The 9,453-nt window shown below is 40.2% G+C and overlaps 1 non-coding gene across 1 annotated transcript; it reads right to left on the bottom strand.

Annotated features, from left to right (window-relative positions):
* Window positions 1-5,091: 5,091 nt before the first annotated feature.
* Window positions 5,092-5,165, bottom strand: Trnat-ugu (transfer RNA threonine (anticodon UGU)). Its single transcript has one exon. It is a non-coding gene; the product is annotated as a tRNA-Thr (tRNA).
* Between the last annotated feature and the right edge of the window lie 4,288 nt (window positions 5,166-9,453).

Below are 9,453 nucleotides of genomic sequence, written 5' to 3'. Positions count from 1 at the left end.
CCTTGGCACATCCGTTATAACCACGCCGACCCTGCGATCATTGCGGGACAAAGGCGCAAGTGAAAGTGAAAGTACTGTGCGTAAATTTTCAGCAAAAAATTTAGCTGTTGGGATTGACATATGTGACCAGAGTCGAAGTCCTTCACTCTGTAGTATGTGTGATTATTCGATGCTTATATTTGTGACCGAGAGCACGACACGTTGCTTTTCATATCTGCACACATGGTGAGATGTTAGTTACAACTACTCAGGTTCACGTAAACTGTTTCATTTTGATGTGCCCACTGTAAATCGTTACGTAAAGTAAGTGTTTCTGTATAGAAAATATTCTACAAATGTAGTAGGCAGATCGCATTGCTAGTTTGATTCATGGATTTAAATATTGTATATGCGAGAGCGTCTTTTTAATTCAAGGCACATTCGGACTTACTTCTATAGGTAATTCGATTTTCAAAACCTAGCAAGAACCTTGTATACTAACAGGAAATGTTGAATGTGTACAAAGAAGGATAGCACGAATGGTCACATCTTTGCCCGACGCACGAGAGAGCGTAGCGGAAATGTTGGAAAACCTGAAATAGTGTACTGCGTGAAAGTCTACACTTACATGCTGACGGAAAACAAATCGCAACACCAAGAAGGAGTTGCGCGACGAAAACGGAAGTTGGTAGGAGAGTTTCTACATCTGAAAGATGATATAAAAATTTCGCGCCAGTCGCATGAGACTGGCGCTGCTAAAGAAAAACTGTTTTGCATCTTCATAGTGGCGCTATAAGGATACAAAATAGCTTTTCTTTAAATACACGGTGTGACGGTCGTGAGCGGTAGTGTGGCGGTACGTCACATAAATGGACATTTTAAAAAAAGAGAAGAGTTTTTGGTTGTGTGACGTGTAAAAAATAAATTATTTAAAGACTGCGTACGTGTGCGCGATGTATAATAAATACTAAAAAGTGTAATTATTATCACTAAAGCTCACAAACAGCTATGTGATTAACAAAGAACATTTTTTTGCCTAGAATCTCTGTGTAATGAAAATGAACATGACCAGAGACTATTGTTATTTTGAAATCTCTCTCTCCTATTTTGTTTCGTCTATCGGGCGGCCGCCATTGTATAGCCGTCTGGTATTTAATGTAAGTTTGGCTGTAATTTAGCAAAATATACTTGTAATTGTTATGAGAAATTGTGTATTATTGGTTTAGTGGGCACCTCTCATGGTAGTAATCATTAGTTATAATTAACAAATTTATTTTCAGAACTTCGTGTTGTAGGAGTTCATCTCCCCTAGCAGCATTTTGTCGGCCATTGCGCTGACGATATTTTATAATTAGAAATTAATGTCATAATATTAAATGTAAATGTGAGAGATTTCTCTGTTTTGATCTCCCAATAGTTTCAGAGTTAACAGAGTAAAAATAGATTTCATTTATTAATATTTAGACTACTGAATGAGTTCAGTATGTTTTGAGTTCGGCCGCTAAACGGCAATGAGATTCTCTCCAGTTTTGCCTTGTAAATAAATAATAATAAATAATGAAAAATATTCCATTCCGTGAGCATAACAACATCTCAGTTATTTTATGGAGTTTGGTACATAATGACCACTAGCCCCTTGAGAGCCAAATTAATCATTTCAGGTTGCGTAAAAGCACGCACATTTTATTTTCAAAATAGCAGCGCTCTCGCGAACTATCTATTAGAAGGCGGTGAGTCACGCGTTGTGTTTAAAATATTATTCTGCACGTACTTCGGAATAGCCAAGGTCCGTACGTATGTTATCGTTGTATTGGGTTATTTCAAAGTCTCATGCTAGCCCACAATATTTAACAAAGTAAATGATATTGCAGTACTTAATAGATATTTATGTTTATTAAGTACCGCGATAAGTGAAAGAACCAAAAATACCCGTGTACCGCGATAGTAGTTACCTTTGAGACTGATGTTAGTCGAGAATGCCTTTAAGCCGACAAGACGCTGTTATGAACACCTCACTGCGTTTGAACGAGATCGTGTAATTCCTGTCAAGTCTTTCTGCAGTATCGCAGAAGGAACATCCAGAACCTGGATGTTCCTTCTGCGATACTGCAGAAAGACTTGGCAGGAATATAGCAACTGTACATTATTGCTGGCAGCGTTGGTCAGGAGAATGTACGGTCACAAGAAGACAGCGCTCGAGACCGCCACTACCGAGAGGAAAGACCATGGTGTTCGGCGTATGGATCTGGCTTATCGTAGCGCATCTGCAGCAGCAAATTGAGCAGCAGTTGGCACCACAGTGACACAACGAACTCCTACAAATCGGTTACTTCAAGGACAGCTCCGAACCAGACTCCCTGTAGCGTGCACTCCGCTGACCACAAATCATCGCCATTTGCGACTCCAGTGGTGTCAAGCGAGAGCTATCTGGAGGGCAGGGTGGAGATCTGTTGTGTTTTCTGACGAAAGCCGGCTCCTTCTCGCAGCCAGCGATGAGCGTGTGTTGGTTAGAAGGAGACCAGGGGAGGGCCTGGAGCAAAACCGTCAGCATGCTAGACGCGCTGGACCTTGAGTTACGGTCTAGGGTGCGATGTCGTATGACAGCAGGAGCACTCTCTTTGTTATCCCACGCACTGACTGCGAAACTGTACGTCAGTCTGACGATTCGACCTATTGTGCTGCCATTGATGAATAGCAGGGTGTGCTTTCCAGCAGGATAACGATCGCCCATACCCCTGTTGTAACCCAACACCCTCTACAGAGTGTCGACATGTTGCCCTGACCTCCTCGATCACCAGATTTATCTCCAATCGAGCACATATGGGGCATCATCCAACGACAACTCCAGTGTCATCCACAAACACCATCAACGGTTCTTCTATTGACCGACTAGAGCAACAGGCATGGAACTCACAAACTGACATCCGGCGCCTGTGCAGCACAATACATAAACGTTTGCAAGCCGCATTTGACAATTTGGCGGGTCCACCGTTTATTACTGTACCAGCATTTCACATTTGCAATGGCTTACCTCGCGCTGTCAAATCGCAATGTTACCCAAACAAATGTACTCCAGAAATTTCATTTCTGTCCATTGATGATGATGAGGTCCCATATTCTGAGGAGCTTAGAAGACGGTGCGGGAGTCCCGTACCGCCGACTAGGCAAGGTCCTAGCGGAGGTGGTTTGCCATTGCTTCCTCATTATATTACTACACTACATTACTATACATTAATTACTCTTATTTTTTGATGTGACGATTTGTTTTCCGTCAATGGAGTTTCAAGACCCAGTTGTAAGTGAGTAATCTAGGAACAGACTACGACCCCACATGTGTCACCCTCATTATGATGCAAAGATAAGAGTAGAGTGACTGAAGTGCATACTTACTCTTTTAAACATTCTCCTGGCGCTTCATAGAAGGATGGAACGAGAGAATATCCTAATATCTGGTGCTATGCTATGTACCCCCCGTCATACGCTTCCCAGTGGTTTTCCGAGTTCGGCTAATGGCTCTGAGCACTATGGGACTCAACATCGTAGGTCATAAGTCCCCTAGAACTTAGAACTACTTAAACCTAACTAACCTAAGGACATCACACACACCCATGCCCGAGGCAGGATTCGAACCTGCGACCGTAGCAGTCCCGCGGTCCCGAGTTCGGGTTTAAATTTAGATATAGATACAGTTTATAAGCACTTCATAACGTACGGAAATTTCGGAGTCGCAGACAATGTACCGTTCCGTAATCCTGATCATTTGTGCGCTCTCATGCACCGAATCCGCGATACGCAGTTCATGACAGCGACACGTACGCTTCTTGCGAATGCGATTTTAACATCTTGTATTGTATTTCTTCTACACAATGATAAATCATATATCTGTCGAGTTTTATAGGAAAAAACGAGAAAGTGCTGATGAAAATCGACCCTCGAAAAGGATGAGTGTTTTATTGCCTTTCTCATTCATCCTGGATGCGTTGAACTGCCATCTCACTGAATGCTTACGTTAACGATTTGACGTACAGACCCATACTCGATGAGTCAGTTTATTTCCTTTAGATGTGGCGCTTGTCCGGAAGTCTCTGCTGATTGCCAGTATTTTGACAACCTGTGCAGAAAAAGGTAAAAAACAAACTTATCCTTATTGTCAGACAGTGTATCAGTGTCACCGGTGATCCTATCATAGAGTGTGCACAAAGACGCTGTTGAGTTCGGTGTATCCTTGGTGTCCTTCGATACCCTGTATTCTTTTATTCCAAACTGATCCATAAAAATAGAACATTACACTGTATAACCAATCATCACAGTTATACATATAATACAGACTTACTAAACTTGTTACGCTGAGAAAAGAAGGTGAGACTTTGAATGAAATTTTTACTCTGCAGCCGGATGTGCGCTGATCTGAAACTTCCTGGAAAATTAAAGCTGTGTGCCGGACCGAGATTCGAACTTCCTTTAAAAAAAATCACAAAACTTTATTCAACTTAGTATATACTTACAAAAAGCAAAAATTATTAATAAACGACACATTATTTTTCGTTTTAGTTTTTTTTTCTTTTTAACTTTCCTCTTTCATTACATTTTGATTGAATACCTTTCCGGTGTTTAGAGTTCGTTTTCTTTTTGGTTTTAGAATATTTTTCGTTTCGTCTGTTTTTGGAATGCTTTCAGTCTTTTCGTGAAGATTTCAAGTTAGGTTTGTTCATTTCTTTCCGCTTTTAATATGAATTATTGTTTAACCATTAATGTCAACGAATAAATAATGTTATGTTTGATGCATACAAATATTTATAGAATAAAAATATTTGAGAGAAGGTTGACAGTGTGCACTGTTGCTAATTTGCAGTAGAACGATTTTTGGAGGTCTTCACTTCATAATTTGGAGACCCATATTTTTGTAGCAAACGTGACACAGACATTTTTATTTCTAATGTGGTTGTCAATTGTAAAATTATTATATATACGAAGACAGTAACTTTGTTCTCGAAAGAACAGTTACTGTTGATGTCCGTGCAGCTTTTCCCTGGAATAAATGATGACTAACTGACAAACTCAGCTGCCGACAGGTGTTGTTGTTATACCTCGATGTGGACAGCTGAAAATGTGTGCCCCGACCGGGACTCGAACCCGGGACCTCCTGCTTACATGGCAGACGCTCTATCCACCTGAGCCACCGAGGACACAGATGAATAGTGCGACTGCAGGGACTTATCCCTTGCACGCTTCCCGTGAGACTCAAATTCCCAACTGTCCACAATTCTACACATGTATTGTACCTTACAGACATTTGCCCACCCACTCATTACTCGCGCACGCTTTGGCGATTCCCGTAAGAGTTTGGGCAACTTGTGCGCATTCGCATAGACGAAGGTCAATGGCTGGGTAGCCTTTAACTATATATACGAAGACAGTAAGAATTTGATAGAGAGACTGTAATACGTAATGAGGCGTAAATAACGAGGATATAGGGAACCCCTTTCTGAGGGGAACTTTAAATGAGTAACCTCACGTTTAGAGTGATTAGGCACGAGATTTCAGAGTTGAATTTTGCATTTTGAATGGGTACGGTTTAGCATAGTAACATTTTCAGCACTCGACCTTTTCCTTCTGCGGGCAAGTGCTCTACCGACTGCGCTACCCAAGCACGACAGACGACCCCTTCTCATAGCTTTACTTCTACCGTTTCCTCATTTCCTACGTTTCCAAGTTCACAGAAATTCTCCTGCGAAACTTGCAGGACTAGCGCTCCTGGAAGAATAAATATCCTGCACACATGGCCTAGCCATAGACTGCTGGATGTTTCCAGAATGAAATGTTCACGCTGCAGCGGAGTGTTTGCTGATACGAAACTTTCTGGCAGATTAAAACTGTGTGCCGGACCGAGACTCGAATTCTTCCAGGACTGCTACCCCTGAAAGTTTCGCAGGAATACGTCTGTGCAGTTTGGAAGGAGATAAGGTACTGCCGGTAATAGAGCCGTGAGAACTGGTCGTTAGTCGTAACTGGGTATGTCAGTCGGTAGAGCACTTTGAAAGGTGGCTACACTGAGCCACAGCGCCAGAGATCGCGCTAGAGAGTATTGTTCCGCCGCCTCCACTGGCAGTGATTATTGAGAACTCGTAGTGGGCAGTGCTTTGGGAGAACTCGTGGTAGTTAGTGCTGAGATGTCGTAGTGAGGAGTGTTTGTTGAGATGAGCTAGTAGGCAGTGCTTGCTGAGATGTGATACTGAAAAGTTCTTGTTGAGATGTGATAGTAGCGAGTCGGTGTGGAGAGATTGTAATGTCTAGAGTGCTTTTCATCAATATAAATTAAGGTAACAAACTACTTTTCTTTTCTTTCTCATTATTTCAATGTCCTGAATAATGCGTCATTACAGGTTAAGTCAACAAAGCATCTGGCTTGTGTTCTTGTATTAGAATGTAATTCTGGTTTTCTTGAGTAATTATGGTATTTCTATTTTCTTTAATTAATTCAGTATAAATGATATTTAAAATTTCTTGTGTTGTTGAAGAAGAACCGTGCCAGATGCGTACGTTGAGTCATACTTCCACACACAGAACAGTTACACTTGTGCTTTGGTTTCGTAGGTTTTATAGTTGCTGGGGACTTAATTAATTAATTGTGTTAATGAAAATTTCCGTTTCATTCTTTGTTGTTGTTCTATGCAGTCAGATTGCGTAATAATACTAGTCAGGGCCAACCGTTACGAGACTTCGTAACCGAACAGACAGCTACTAAAGCAAAAAATTAAAATTATTTGCATTATATTTTTAATTAAGCCCCCATGCACGTGGCGACCGCTGCTTCGGATCGTCCCTTGTAATTCTTCTGATTGTAAAAACTAGTAGACAGTAGTTTTGTTGTAGTGATTTGTAATTTAGTAATTGTAGTCTATATTGCATGTGTAGATTTGGTAATTGGCATTTTTCTAATGGTATTTTTTAAAAATTTAATTTTTGTTGTCTTGTCTATGGGTTTGACAATTTAGTGCAATTATTTCAATTGTTCGATGATCGTGATTGAGGGAAGCATTTCGTGTGAATGATATTGTTGGAGATATAGTGTCATTGTGTGTAATTTTTTTATAGTCACGAGTTTTGTATATTTTGTAAATGATCACGCGATCAATGAAAAAGGCAAAAATGATGGATAGTGAGAATGACGAAATTGTTAACATGGCGAACTCGCCAACAGAGGAAAACAGTGTGATGAATAATGAAGTGGAAAACAATGTAATAAGTCGGGAAAATAGTCCGGAACCATTTCAAAATTTTTCTCGATTAGAATATTTACAGAATACGAGATTAACGATAGAAGATTCTGAAATAGTATCGAACACAGATAGCTTTACAGCTATGACAAAAGAAGTTGGTTTCGCGGGAAATGTTAGGGGCGAAAAGAATTTCGAACCGGCTATTATGGAGCAGTTGATGGGTGCTATATTAAATTTGGGAGCACGAATGGAAACACGGTTAGACTCACAACGATCTGAATTTAAAACAGAGCTGGGAACTTTGGCAACACGGTTAGACTCACAAATGGAAACACGGATGGGAACAATGGAAACACGGTTAGGATCTGAATTAAAAACAGAGATGGGAACTTTGGAAACACGGTTAGATTCACGAATAGGGACATGTTTCAAAAACATGAAAGATGAATTAAAGAAAGAAATTAGAGAAGAAGTACAACCAATTTTGAATTCTCACAATAATAGATTAATGGCAGTAGAGATTAGACAAAGGGAACAGGATAGAGAACAGGAAGAAAGAGATCGCGTGATAGTACAAAAATTTTCAGAGTTAAATTTACAACGTGTACATGATAAGGAAGAAATATTTGAGAAAATCGAGGAATCCGTACCAAGTGACAGAATAAATAATCTAACACAACAATATGAACAGTTAACTACCAAATGTGTCAACAGTGAAACCCGAGTCGCGACACTTACGGAAGACGTAAGTAAATAGAAAGAAAAAATAGGTGACTTATCGGAAAGAGTTGAGGAGATTTCAGACAAATTGACAAATCTTAGTTTACATGGGGACAGAGATTCGGATGATACAGCTCCATTACCATTTGCAGAAACCGAAGAGTACCAGAACATAAATAAGCATGTTGAAAATCAGGGAAAATTTAATGAACGCGTTAAAAGGGAAGTTGAGGCATTACGAAAGCAAGTCAAACAAATTGAAGGCGAAATCGTAGGAAAAGACAGCAAAAGAAATTTGGAATCACAGATAGCAGAAGGGTTTGAAGAAAATAATTTGTTTCATTTACGGGATGCAACAAGAGAGCGCCAGGCGCGCGAACTTGACAATAATCGACATTCAAACTGGGACAGACGCGGTAGGTCTTTGTCGCCACGAGGCGAAAACTTTGACTATAAACGCTTTTTGACTGTTCGGAAATTTAAGATCTTCCGCAATTCTAAGAATGACATACATCCATGTGCATGGTTAGATCAATTTATGTATGCACTCCCACCAAATTGGCCACTAAGTCACAAACTGGAATTTATGTGTGGATATTTAGAAAACGAACCGGCGACGCGGATGCGTGCACTCATTAGAGATTGTAATAATCTGAATGATTTTTATCATGCATTTCTATCGGCATATTGGTCCGAAAACACGCAAGACAGAGTCAAACATAGTCTGATTATGCAGCGTAATTTTAAACAGTCCGAGTTCCGCACGCCGGCAGAATACTTTGAAGACATGATTCGAAAGAATCAGTTCCTGTCCAACCCTTATAGCCCGACTGAATTAATTCGCATTTGTTTAACTAAGCTGCCACAATCCATAAGACAAATTGCTTTAGCTGGAAGATGTAAAGACGACATTGAGACTTTTAAGACTTTGTTACAAGAACTTGAGTATGACAACGACGACGGGACTTCTTGTAACTTTTTCAGTAACAGTAATTATAATAGATTTTCAGAGAAAAGGGATAGTGATCGGAACGGGCGTTATATGGGTAACTTTGAGAATGACAGACGTAACAGACAGGACAATAGATACCAGCCTTATGACAATAACAGACGTTCTAACAGAAATTACACAGACAATTATAATAACGGTAATTCGTACCGGAATGATCAATCATACGGAAACAGTAATCGGTATCATCAAGACAGAAATTATCCATACAGTAATAGAAATTCTTACTACAGAAATAACCAGGGTAGTAGGTCTAACAGTAATTTCAGAAGTGACAGTCGAAATTATACAAGAAGTAGTTATGCAGACAGACAGGAAAACAGAAATTTTAATAACAGACACAACCAAGAATTTGCATCTAACAGACAGGAAGGACCTAATTGGCACCCTCCGCGTGACAGAAATTCAGAGAGACAAGTGGAAATAGTAGAAATTGATCCGCGAAATGACGGGAATAATCAAAGACGTGACGCAAACAATCGACCATGACATGCAGCTTCGGCTTCTGGCAGCAATATAGACGGT

This window comes from Schistocerca nitens, chromosome 1, assembly GCF_023898315.1.
Source record: "Schistocerca nitens isolate TAMUIC-IGC-003100 chromosome 1, iqSchNite1.1, whole genome shotgun sequence".
In the NCBI taxonomy this organism is placed as follows: domain Eukaryota; kingdom Metazoa; phylum Arthropoda; class Insecta; order Orthoptera; family Acrididae; genus Schistocerca; species Schistocerca nitens.
The sequence above is the reverse complement of the archived record's forward strand: the minus strand, read 5'-3'. Positions and strand labels throughout refer to the sequence as shown.